This window comes from Astyanax mexicanus, unplaced genomic scaffold (genome assembly GCF_023375975.1).
Source record: "Astyanax mexicanus isolate ESR-SI-001 unplaced genomic scaffold, AstMex3_surface scaffold_37, whole genome shotgun sequence".
Lineage (NCBI taxonomy): Eukaryota > Metazoa > Chordata > Actinopteri > Characiformes > Acestrorhamphidae > Astyanax > Astyanax mexicanus.
In genome coordinates this window covers 2,770,001-2,778,185 of record NW_026040047.1, presented here as the reverse complement: position 1 = coordinate 2,778,185, position 8,185 = coordinate 2,770,001, and the positions used below count along the sequence as shown (strand labels likewise).

General features: G+C 46.6%; 35 non-coding genes and 1 pseudogene across 35 annotated transcripts in view; all 36 read left to right on the top strand.

Annotated features, from left to right (window-relative positions):
- Positions 1 to 166: 166 nt before the first annotated feature.
- Positions 167 to 283, top strand: LOC125793528 (5S ribosomal RNA; annotated as a pseudogene).
- Positions 284 to 393: 110 nt separating this feature from the next.
- LOC125793990 (5S ribosomal RNA) lies at positions 394 to 512 on the top strand. Its single transcript, XR_007433508.1, has one exon. It is a non-coding gene; the product is annotated as a 5S ribosomal RNA (ribosomal RNA).
- Positions 513 to 622: 110 nt separating this feature from the next.
- On the top strand, positions 623 to 740 carry LOC125793445 (5S ribosomal RNA). Its single transcript, XR_007433029.1, has one exon. It is a non-coding gene; the product is annotated as a 5S ribosomal RNA (ribosomal RNA).
- A 110-nt stretch (positions 741 to 850) lies between these two features.
- On the top strand, positions 851 to 969 carry LOC125793989 (5S ribosomal RNA). The gene has a single exon (XR_007433507.1). It is a non-coding gene; the product is annotated as a 5S ribosomal RNA (ribosomal RNA).
- Positions 970 to 1,079: 110 nt separating this feature from the next.
- Positions 1,080 to 1,198, top strand: LOC125793988 (5S ribosomal RNA). The gene has a single exon (XR_007433506.1). It is a non-coding gene; the product is annotated as a 5S ribosomal RNA (ribosomal RNA).
- A 110-nt stretch (positions 1,199 to 1,308) lies between these two features.
- LOC125793987 (5S ribosomal RNA) lies at positions 1,309 to 1,427 on the top strand. Its single transcript, XR_007433505.1, has one exon. It is a non-coding gene; the product is annotated as a 5S ribosomal RNA (ribosomal RNA).
- A 110-nt stretch (positions 1,428 to 1,537) lies between these two features.
- On the top strand, positions 1,538 to 1,656 carry LOC125793986 (5S ribosomal RNA). Its single transcript, XR_007433504.1, has one exon. It is a non-coding gene; the product is annotated as a 5S ribosomal RNA (ribosomal RNA).
- Positions 1,657 to 1,766: 110 nt separating this feature from the next.
- LOC125793396 (5S ribosomal RNA) lies at positions 1,767 to 1,884 on the top strand. The gene has a single exon (XR_007432980.1). It is a non-coding gene; the product is annotated as a 5S ribosomal RNA (ribosomal RNA).
- A 110-nt stretch (positions 1,885 to 1,994) lies between these two features.
- On the top strand, positions 1,995 to 2,113 carry LOC125793984 (5S ribosomal RNA). Its single transcript, XR_007433502.1, has one exon. It is a non-coding gene; the product is annotated as a 5S ribosomal RNA (ribosomal RNA).
- Positions 2,114 to 2,223: 110 nt separating this feature from the next.
- LOC125793983 (5S ribosomal RNA) lies at positions 2,224 to 2,342 on the top strand. Its single transcript, XR_007433501.1, has one exon. It is a non-coding gene; the product is annotated as a 5S ribosomal RNA (ribosomal RNA).
- A 110-nt stretch (positions 2,343 to 2,452) lies between these two features.
- On the top strand, positions 2,453 to 2,571 carry LOC125793982 (5S ribosomal RNA). The gene has a single exon (XR_007433500.1). It is a non-coding gene; the product is annotated as a 5S ribosomal RNA (ribosomal RNA).
- A 110-nt stretch (positions 2,572 to 2,681) lies between these two features.
- Positions 2,682 to 2,800, top strand: LOC125793981 (5S ribosomal RNA). The gene has a single exon (XR_007433499.1). It is a non-coding gene; the product is annotated as a 5S ribosomal RNA (ribosomal RNA).
- Positions 2,801 to 2,910: 110 nt separating this feature from the next.
- Positions 2,911 to 3,029, top strand: LOC125793980 (5S ribosomal RNA). Its single transcript, XR_007433498.1, has one exon. It is a non-coding gene; the product is annotated as a 5S ribosomal RNA (ribosomal RNA).
- Positions 3,030 to 3,139: 110 nt separating this feature from the next.
- LOC125793444 (5S ribosomal RNA) lies at positions 3,140 to 3,257 on the top strand. Its single transcript, XR_007433028.1, has one exon. It is a non-coding gene; the product is annotated as a 5S ribosomal RNA (ribosomal RNA).
- A 110-nt stretch (positions 3,258 to 3,367) lies between these two features.
- Positions 3,368 to 3,486, top strand: LOC125793978 (5S ribosomal RNA). The gene has a single exon (XR_007433496.1). It is a non-coding gene; the product is annotated as a 5S ribosomal RNA (ribosomal RNA).
- Positions 3,487 to 3,596: 110 nt separating this feature from the next.
- Positions 3,597 to 3,715, top strand: LOC125793977 (5S ribosomal RNA). The gene has a single exon (XR_007433495.1). It is a non-coding gene; the product is annotated as a 5S ribosomal RNA (ribosomal RNA).
- A 110-nt stretch (positions 3,716 to 3,825) lies between these two features.
- LOC125793976 (5S ribosomal RNA) lies at positions 3,826 to 3,944 on the top strand. Its single transcript, XR_007433494.1, has one exon. It is a non-coding gene; the product is annotated as a 5S ribosomal RNA (ribosomal RNA).
- A 110-nt stretch (positions 3,945 to 4,054) lies between these two features.
- LOC125793975 (5S ribosomal RNA) lies at positions 4,055 to 4,173 on the top strand. The gene has a single exon (XR_007433493.1). It is a non-coding gene; the product is annotated as a 5S ribosomal RNA (ribosomal RNA).
- A 110-nt stretch (positions 4,174 to 4,283) lies between these two features.
- On the top strand, positions 4,284 to 4,402 carry LOC125793974 (5S ribosomal RNA). The gene has a single exon (XR_007433492.1). It is a non-coding gene; the product is annotated as a 5S ribosomal RNA (ribosomal RNA).
- Positions 4,403 to 4,512: 110 nt separating this feature from the next.
- Positions 4,513 to 4,631, top strand: LOC125793972 (5S ribosomal RNA). Its single transcript, XR_007433490.1, has one exon. It is a non-coding gene; the product is annotated as a 5S ribosomal RNA (ribosomal RNA).
- Positions 4,632 to 4,741: 110 nt separating this feature from the next.
- On the top strand, positions 4,742 to 4,859 carry LOC125793474 (5S ribosomal RNA). The gene has a single exon (XR_007433058.1). It is a non-coding gene; the product is annotated as a 5S ribosomal RNA (ribosomal RNA).
- A 110-nt stretch (positions 4,860 to 4,969) lies between these two features.
- LOC125793971 (5S ribosomal RNA) lies at positions 4,970 to 5,088 on the top strand. The gene has a single exon (XR_007433489.1). It is a non-coding gene; the product is annotated as a 5S ribosomal RNA (ribosomal RNA).
- Positions 5,089 to 5,198: 110 nt separating this feature from the next.
- On the top strand, positions 5,199 to 5,317 carry LOC125793970 (5S ribosomal RNA). Its single transcript, XR_007433488.1, has one exon. It is a non-coding gene; the product is annotated as a 5S ribosomal RNA (ribosomal RNA).
- Positions 5,318 to 5,427: 110 nt separating this feature from the next.
- On the top strand, positions 5,428 to 5,546 carry LOC125793969 (5S ribosomal RNA). The gene has a single exon (XR_007433487.1). It is a non-coding gene; the product is annotated as a 5S ribosomal RNA (ribosomal RNA).
- A 110-nt stretch (positions 5,547 to 5,656) lies between these two features.
- On the top strand, positions 5,657 to 5,775 carry LOC125793968 (5S ribosomal RNA). The gene has a single exon (XR_007433486.1). It is a non-coding gene; the product is annotated as a 5S ribosomal RNA (ribosomal RNA).
- Positions 5,776 to 5,885: 110 nt separating this feature from the next.
- Positions 5,886 to 6,005, top strand: LOC125793241 (5S ribosomal RNA). The gene has a single exon (XR_007432825.1). It is a non-coding gene; the product is annotated as a 5S ribosomal RNA (ribosomal RNA).
- A 110-nt stretch (positions 6,006 to 6,115) lies between these two features.
- On the top strand, positions 6,116 to 6,234 carry LOC125793967 (5S ribosomal RNA). Its single transcript, XR_007433485.1, has one exon. It is a non-coding gene; the product is annotated as a 5S ribosomal RNA (ribosomal RNA).
- Positions 6,235 to 6,344: 110 nt separating this feature from the next.
- On the top strand, positions 6,345 to 6,463 carry LOC125793966 (5S ribosomal RNA). Its single transcript, XR_007433484.1, has one exon. It is a non-coding gene; the product is annotated as a 5S ribosomal RNA (ribosomal RNA).
- Positions 6,464 to 6,573: 110 nt separating this feature from the next.
- Positions 6,574 to 6,692, top strand: LOC125793965 (5S ribosomal RNA). Its single transcript, XR_007433483.1, has one exon. It is a non-coding gene; the product is annotated as a 5S ribosomal RNA (ribosomal RNA).
- Positions 6,693 to 6,802: 110 nt separating this feature from the next.
- Positions 6,803 to 6,921, top strand: LOC125793245 (5S ribosomal RNA). The gene has a single exon (XR_007432829.1). It is a non-coding gene; the product is annotated as a 5S ribosomal RNA (ribosomal RNA).
- A 110-nt stretch (positions 6,922 to 7,031) lies between these two features.
- On the top strand, positions 7,032 to 7,150 carry LOC125793400 (5S ribosomal RNA). The gene has a single exon (XR_007432984.1). It is a non-coding gene; the product is annotated as a 5S ribosomal RNA (ribosomal RNA).
- Positions 7,151 to 7,260: 110 nt separating this feature from the next.
- Positions 7,261 to 7,379, top strand: LOC125793964 (5S ribosomal RNA). The gene has a single exon (XR_007433482.1). It is a non-coding gene; the product is annotated as a 5S ribosomal RNA (ribosomal RNA).
- A 110-nt stretch (positions 7,380 to 7,489) lies between these two features.
- Positions 7,490 to 7,608, top strand: LOC125793963 (5S ribosomal RNA). Its single transcript, XR_007433481.1, has one exon. It is a non-coding gene; the product is annotated as a 5S ribosomal RNA (ribosomal RNA).
- Positions 7,609 to 7,717: 109 nt separating this feature from the next.
- Positions 7,718 to 7,836, top strand: LOC125793961 (5S ribosomal RNA). Its single transcript, XR_007433479.1, has one exon. It is a non-coding gene; the product is annotated as a 5S ribosomal RNA (ribosomal RNA).
- Positions 7,837 to 7,946: 110 nt separating this feature from the next.
- On the top strand, positions 7,947 to 8,065 carry LOC125793960 (5S ribosomal RNA). Its single transcript, XR_007433478.1, has one exon. It is a non-coding gene; the product is annotated as a 5S ribosomal RNA (ribosomal RNA).
- A 110-nt stretch (positions 8,066 to 8,175) lies between these two features.
- LOC125793958 (5S ribosomal RNA) overlaps positions 8,176 to 8,185 on the top strand; it is a 119-nt gene continuing 109 nt past the window's right edge. The window contains exon 1 of the ribosomal RNA XR_007433477.1: positions 8,176 to 8,185. This exon is cut by the window's right edge and continues 109 nt beyond it. This is a non-coding gene — a ribosomal RNA (5S ribosomal RNA).

Below are 8,185 nucleotides of genomic sequence, written 5' to 3'. Positions count from 1 at the left end.
TTGGCCTGGTTAGTACTTGGATGGGAGACCACCTGGGAATACCAGGTGCTGTAAGCTTTTCCCCTCTGCTTCCATTACCATGGTCTTGTTATACATTACTAGTTTGTTATCTGAAACCCAACATAGATGAAGTTGCATAAGTAGTCTTGATGAGAGCTCTGCAATGGCTTACGTCACACTACCCTGAGAACGCCGATCTCGTCTGATCTCGGAAGCTAAGCAGGGTTTGGCCTGGTTAGTACTTGGATGGGAGACCACCTGGGAATACCAGGTGCTGTAAGCTTTTCCCCTCTTGCTTCCATTACCATGGTCTTGTTATACATTACTAGTTTGTTATCTGAAACCCAACATAGATGAAGTTGCATAAGTAGTCTTGATGAGAGCTCTGCAATGGCTTACGGTCACACTACCCTGAGAACGCCCGATCTCGTCTGATCTCGGAAGCTAAGCAGGGTTTGGCCTGGTTAGTACTTGGATGGGAGACCACCTGGGAATACCAGGTGCTGTAAGCTTTTCCCCTCTTGCTTCCATTACCATGGTCTTGTTATACATTACTAGTTTGTTATCTGAAACCCAACATAGATGAAGTTGCATAAGTAGTCTTGATGAGAGCTCTGCAATGGCTTACGGTCACACTACCCTGAGAACGCCCGATCTCGTCTGATCTCGGAAGCTAAGCAGGGTTTGGCCTGGTTAGTACTTGGATGGGAGACCACCTGGAATACCAGGTGCTGTAAGCTTTTCCCCTCTTGCTTCCATTACCATGGTCTTGTTATACATTACTAGTTTGTTATCTGAAACCCAACATAGATGAAGTTGCATAAGTAGTCTTGATGAGAGCTCTGCAATGGCTTACGGTCACACTACCCTGAGAACGCCCGATCTCGTCTGATCTCGGAAGCTAAGCAGGGTTTGGCCTGGTTAGTACTTGGATGGGAGACCACCTGGGAATACCAGGTGCTGTAAGCTTTTCCCCTCTTGCTTCCATTACCATGGTCTTGTTATACATTACTAGTTTGTTATCTGAAACCCAACATAGATGAAGTTGCATAAGTAGTCTTGATGAGAGCTCTGCAATGGCTTACGGTCACACTACCCTGAGAACGCCCGATCTCGTCTGATCTCGGAAGCTAAGCAGGGTTTGGCCTGGTTAGTACTTGGATGGGAGACCACCTGGGAATACCAGGTGCTGTAAGCTTTTCCCCTCTTGCTTCCATTACCATGGTCTTGTTATACATTACTAGTTTGTTATCTGAAACCCAACATAGATGAAGTTGCATAAGTAGTCTTGATGAGAGCTCTGCAATGGCTTACGGTCACACTACCCTGAGAACGCCCGATCTCGTCTGATCTCGGAAGCTAAGCAGGGTTTGGCCTGGTTAGTACTTGGATGGGAGACCACCTGGGAATACCAGGTGCTGTAAGCTTTTCCCCTCTTGCTTCCATTACCATGGTCTTGTTATACATTACTAGTTTGTTATCTGAAACCCAACATAGATGAAGTTGCATAAGTAGTCTTGATGAGAGCTCTGCAATGGCTTACGGTCACACTACCCTGAGAACGCCCGATCTCGTCTGATCTCGGAAGCTAAGCAGGGTTTGGCCTGGTTAGTACTTGGATGGGAGACCACCTGGGAATACCAGGTGCTGTAAGCTTTTCCCCTCTTGCTTCCATTACCATGGTCTTGTTATACATTACTAGTTTGTTATCTGAAACCCAACATAGATGAAGTTGCATAAGTAGTCTTGATGAGAGCTCTGCAATGGCTTACGGTCACACTACCCTGAGAACGCCCGATCTCGTCTGATCTCGGAAGCTAAGCAGGGTTTGGCCTGGTTAGTACTTGGATGGAGACCACCTGGGAATACCAGGTGCTGTAAGCTTTTCCCCTCTTGCTTCCATTACCATGGTCTTGTTATACATTACTAGTTTGTTATCTGAAACCCAACATAGATGAAGTTGCATAAGTAGTCTTGATGAGAGCTCTGCAATGGCTTACGGTCACACTACCCTGAGAACGCCCGATCTCGTCTGATCTCGGAAGCTAAGCAGGGTTTGGCCTGGTTAGTACTTGGATGGGAGACCACCTGGGAATACCAGGTGCTGTAAGCTTTTCCCCTCTTGCTTCCATTACCATGGTCTTGTTATACATTACTAGTTTGTTATCTGAAACCCAACATAGATGAAGTTGCATAAGTAGTCTTGATGAGAGCTCTGCAATGGCTTACGGTCACACTACCCTGAGAACGCCCGATCTCGTCTGATCTCGGAAGCTAAGCAGGGTTTGGCCTGGTTAGTACTTGGATGGGAGACCACCTGGGAATACCAGGTGCTGTAAGCTTTTCCCCTCTTGCTTCCATTACCATGGTCTTGTTATACATTACTAGTTTGTTATCTGAAACCCAACATAGATGAAGTTGCATAAGTAGTCTTGATGAGAGCTCTGCAATGGCTTACGGTCACACTACCCTGAGAACGCCCGATCTCGTCTGATCTCGGAAGCTAAGCAGGGTTTGGCCTGGTTAGTACTTGGATGGGAGACCACCTGGGAATACCAGGTGCTGTAAGCTTTTCCCCTCTTGCTTCCATTACCATGGTCTTGTTATACATTACTAGTTTGTTATCTGAAACCCAACATAGATGAAGTTGCATAAGTAGTCTTGATGAGAGCTCTGCAATGGCTTACGGTCACACTACCCTGAGAACGCCCGATCTCGTCTGATCTCGGAAGCTAAGCAGGGTTTGGCCTGGTTAGTACTTGGATGGGAGACCACCTGGGAATACCAGGTGCTGTAAGCTTTTCCCCTCTTGCTTCCATTACCATGGTCTTGTTATACATTACTAGTTTGTTATCTGAAACCCAACATAGATGAAGTTGCATAAGTAGTCTTGATGAGAGCTCTGCAATGGCTTACGGTCACACTACCCTGAGAACGCCCGATCTCGTCTGATCTCGGAAGCTAAGCAGGGTTTGGCCTGGTTAGTACTTGGATGGGAGACCACCTGGGAATACCAGGTGCTGTAAGCTTTTCCCCTCTTGCTTCCATTACCATGGTCTTGTTATACATTACTAGTTTGTTATCTGAAACCCAACATAGATGAAGTTGCATAAGTAGTCTTGATGAGAGCTCTGCAATGGCTTACGGTCACACTACCCTGAGAACGCCCGATCTCGTCTGATCTCGGAAGCTAAGCAGGGTTTGGCCTGGTTAGTACTTGGATGGGAGACCACCTGGAATACCAGGTGCTGTAAGCTTTTCCCCTCTTGCTTCCATTACCATGGTCTTGTTATACATTACTAGTTTGTTATCTGAAACCCAACATAGATGAAGTTGCATAAGTAGTCTTGATGAGAGCTCTGCAATGGCTTACGGTCACACTACCCTGAGAACGCCCGATCTCGTCTGATCTCGGAAGCTAAGCAGGGTTTGGCCTGGTTAGTACTTGGATGGGAGACCACCTGGGAATACCAGGTGCTGTAAGCTTTTCCCCTCTTGCTTCCATTACCATGGTCTTGTTATACATTACTAGTTTGTTATCTGAAACCCAACATAGATGAAGTTGCATAAGTAGTCTTGATGAGAGCTCTGCAATGGCTTACGGTCACACTACCCTGAGAACGCCCGATCTCGTCTGATCTCGGAAGCTAAGCAGGGTTTGGCCTGGTTAGTACTTGGATGGGAGACCACCTGGGAATACCAGGTGCTGTAAGCTTTTCCCCTCTTGCTTCCATTACCATGGTCTTGTTATACATTACTAGTTTGTTATCTGAAACCCAACATAGATGAAGTTGCATAAGTAGTCTTGATGAGAGCTCTGCAATGGCTTACGGTCACACTACCCTGAGAACGCCCGATCTCGTCTGATCTCGGAAGCTAAGCAGGGTTTGGCCTGGTTAGTACTTGGATGGGAGACCACCTGGGAATACCAGGTGCTGTAAGCTTTTCCCCTCTTGCTTCCATTACCATGGTCTTGTTATACATTACTAGTTTGTTATCTGAAACCCAACATAGATGAAGTTGCATAAGTAGTCTTGATGAGAGCTCTGCAATGGCTTACGGTCACACTACCCTGAGAACGCCCGATCTCGTCTGATCTCGGAAGCTAAGCAGGGTTTGGCCTGGTTAGTACTTGGATGGGAGACCACCTGGGAATACCAGGTGCTGTAAGCTTTTCCCCTCTTGCTTCCATTACCATGGTCTTGTTATACATTACTAGTTTGTTATCTGAAACCCAACATAGATGAAGTTGCATAAGTAGTCTTGATGAGAGCTCTGCAATGGCTTACGGTCACACTACCCTGAGAACGCCCGATCTCGTCTGATCTCGGAAGCTAAGCAGGGTTTGGCCTGGTTAGTACTTGGATGGGAGACCACCTGGGAATACCAGGTGCTGTAAGCTTTTCCCCTCTTGCTTCCATTACCATGGTCTTGTTATACATTACTAGTTTGTTATCTGAAACCCAACATAGATGAAGTTGCATAAGTAGTCTTGATGAGAGCTCTGCAATGGCTTACGGTCACACTACCCTGAGAACGCCCGATCTCGTCTGATCTCGGAAGCTAAGCAGGGTTTGGCCTGGTTAGTACTTGGATGGGAGACCACCTGGGAATACCAGGTGCTGTAAGCTTTTCCCCTCTTGCTTCCATTACCATGGTCTTGTTATACATTACTAGTTTGTTATCTGAAACCCAACATAGATGAAGTTGCATAAGTAGTCTTGATGAGAGCTCTGCAATGGCTTACGGTCACACTACCCTGAGAACGCCCGATCTCGTCTGATCTCGGAAGCTAAGCAGGGTTTGCCTGGTTAGTACTTGGATGGGAGACCACCTGGGAATACCAGGTGCTGTAAGCTTTTCCCCTCTTGCTTCCATTACCATGGTCTTGTTATACATTACTAGTTTGTTATCTGAAACCCAACATAGATGAAGTTGCATAAGTAGTCTTGATGAGAGCTCTGCAATGGCTTACGGTCACACTACCCTGAGAACGCCCGATCTCGTCTGATCTCGGAAGCTAAGCAGGGTTTGGCCTGGTTAGTACTTGGATGGGAGACCACCTGGGAATACCAGGTGCTGTAAGCTTTTCCCCTCTTGCTTCCATTACCATGGTCTTGTTATACATTACTAGTTTGTTATCTGAAACCCAACATAGATGAAGTTGCATAAGTAGTCTTGATGAGAGCTCTGCAATGGCTTACGGTCACACTACCCTGAGAACGCCCGATCTCGTCTGATCTCGGAAGCTAAGCAGGGTTTGGCCTGGTTAGTACTTGGATGGGAGACCACCTGGGAATACCAGGTGCTGTAAGCTTTTCCCCTCTTGCTTCCATTACCATGGTCTTGTTATACATTACTAGTTTGTTATCTGAAACCCAACATAGATGAAGTTGCATAAGTAGTCTTGATGAGAGCTCTGCAATGGCTTACGGTCACACTACCCTGAGAACGCCCGATCTCGTCTGATCTCGGAAGCTAAGCAGGGTTTGGCCTGGTTAGTACTTGGATGGGAGACCACCTGGGAATACCAGGTGCTGTAAGCTTTTCCCCTCTTGCTTCCATTACCATGGTCTTGTTATACATTACTAGTTTGTTATCTGAAACCCAACATAGATGAAGTTGCATAAGTAGTCTTGATGAGAGCTCTGCAATGGCTTACGGTCACACTACCCTGAGAACGCCCGATCTCGTCTGATCTCGGAAGCTAAGCAGGGTTTGGCCTGGTTAGTACTTGGATGGGAGACCACCTGGGAATACCAGGTGCTGTAAGCTTTTCCCCTCTTGCTTCCATTACCATGGTCTTGTTATACATTACTAGTTTGTTATCTGAAACCCAACATAGATGAAGTTGCATAAGTAGTCTTGATGAGAGCTCTGCAATGGCTTACGGTCACACTACCCTGAGAACGCCCGATCTCGTCTGATCTCGGAAGCTAAGCAGGGTTTGGCCTGGTTAGTACTTGGATGGGAGACCACCTGGGAATACCAGGATGCTGTAAGCTTTTCCCCTCTTGCTTCCATTACCATGGTCTTGTTATACATTACTAGTTTGTTATCTGAAACCCAACATAGATGAAGTTGCATAAGTAGTCTTGATGAGAGCTCTGCAATGGCTTACGGTCACACTACCCTGAGAACGCCCGATCTCGTCTGATCTCGGAAGCTAAGCAGGGTTTGGCCTGGTTAGTACTTGGATGGGAGACCACCTGGGAATACCAGGTGCTGTAAGCTTTTCCCCTCTTGCTTCCATTACCATGGTCTTGTTATACATTACTAGTTTGTTATCTGAAACCCAACATAGATGAAGTTGCATAAGTAGTCTTGATGAGAGCTCTGCAATGGCTTACGGTCACACTACCCTGAGAACGCCCGATCTCGTCTGATCTCGGAAGCTAAGCAGGGTTTGGCCTGGTTAGTACTTGGATGGGAGACCACCTGGGAATACCAGGTGCTGTAAGCTTTTCCCCTCTTGCTTCCATTACCATGGTCTTGTTATACATTACTAGTTTGTTATCTGAAACCCAACATAGATGAAGTTGCATAAGTAGTCTTGATGAGAGCTCTGCAATGGCTTACGGTCACACTACCCTGAGAACGCCCGATCTCGTCTGATCTCGGAAGCTAAGCAGGGTTTGGCCTGGTTAGTACTTGGATGGGAGACCACCTGGGAATACCAGGTGCTGTAAGCTTTTCCCCTCTTGCTTCCATTACCATGGTCTTGTTATACATTACTAGTTTGTTATCTGAAACCCAACATAGATGAAGTTGCATAAGTAGTCTTGATGAGAGCTCTGCAATGGCTTACGGTCACACTACCCTGAGAACGCCCGATCTCGTCTGATCTCGGAAGCTAAGAAGGGTTTGGCCTGGTTAGTACTTGGATGGGAGACCACCTGGGAATACCAGGTGCTGTAAGCTTTTCCCCTCTTGCTTCCATTACCATGGTCTTGTTATACATTACTAGTTTGTTATCTGAAACCCAACATAGATGAAGTTGCATAAGTAGTCTTGATGAGAGCTCTGCAATGGCTTACGGTCACACTACCCTGAGAACGCCCGATCTCGTCTGATCTGGGAAGCTAAGCAGGGTTTGGCCTGGTTAGTACTTGGATGGGAGACCACCTGGGAATACCAGGTGCTGTAAGCTTTTCCCCTCTTGCTTCCATTACCATGGTCTTGTTATACATTACTAGTTTGTTATCTGAAACCCAACATAGATGAAGTTGCATAAGTAGTCTTGATGAGAGCTCTGCAATGGCTTACGGTCACACTACCCTGAGAACGCCCGATCTCGTCTGATCTCGGAAGCTAAGCAGGGTTTGGCCTGGTTAGTACTTGGATGGGAGACCACCTGGGAATACCAGGTGCTGTAAGCTTTTCCCCTCTTGCTTCCATTACCATGGTCTTGTTATACATTACTAGTTTGTTATCTGAAACCCAACATAGATGAAGTTGCATAAGTAGTCTTGATGAGAGCTCTGCAATGGCTTACGGTCACACTACCCTGAGAACGCCCGATCTCGTCTGATCTCGGAAGCTAAGCAGGGTTTGGCCTGGTTAGTACTTGGATGGGAGACCACCTGGGAATACCAGGTGCTGTAAGCTTTTCCCCTCTTGCTTCCATTACCATGGTCTTGTTATACATAACTAGTTTGTTATCTGAAACCCAACATAGATGAGTTGCATAAGTAGTCTTGATGAGAGCTCTGCAATGGCTTACGGTCACACTACCCTGAGAACGCCCGATCTCGTCTGATCTCGGAAGCTAAGCAGGGTTTGGCCTGGTTAGTACTTGGATGGGAGACCACCTGGGAATACCAGGTGCTGTAAGCTTTTCCCCTCTTGCTTCCATTACCATGGTCTTGTTATACATTACTAGTTTGTTATCTGAAACCCAACATAGATGAAGTTGCATAAGTAGTCTTGATGAGAGCTCTGCAATGGCTTACGGTCACACTACCCTGAGAACGCCCGATCTCGTCTGATCTCGGAAGCTAAGCAGGGTTTGGCCTGGTTAGTACTTGGATGGGAGACCACCTGGGAATACCAGGTGCTGTAAGCTTTTCCCCTCTTGCTTCCATTACCATGGTCTTGTTATACATTACTAGTTTGTTATCTGAAACCCAACATAGATGAAGTTGCATAAGTAGTCTTGATGAGAGCTCTGCAATGGCTTACGGTC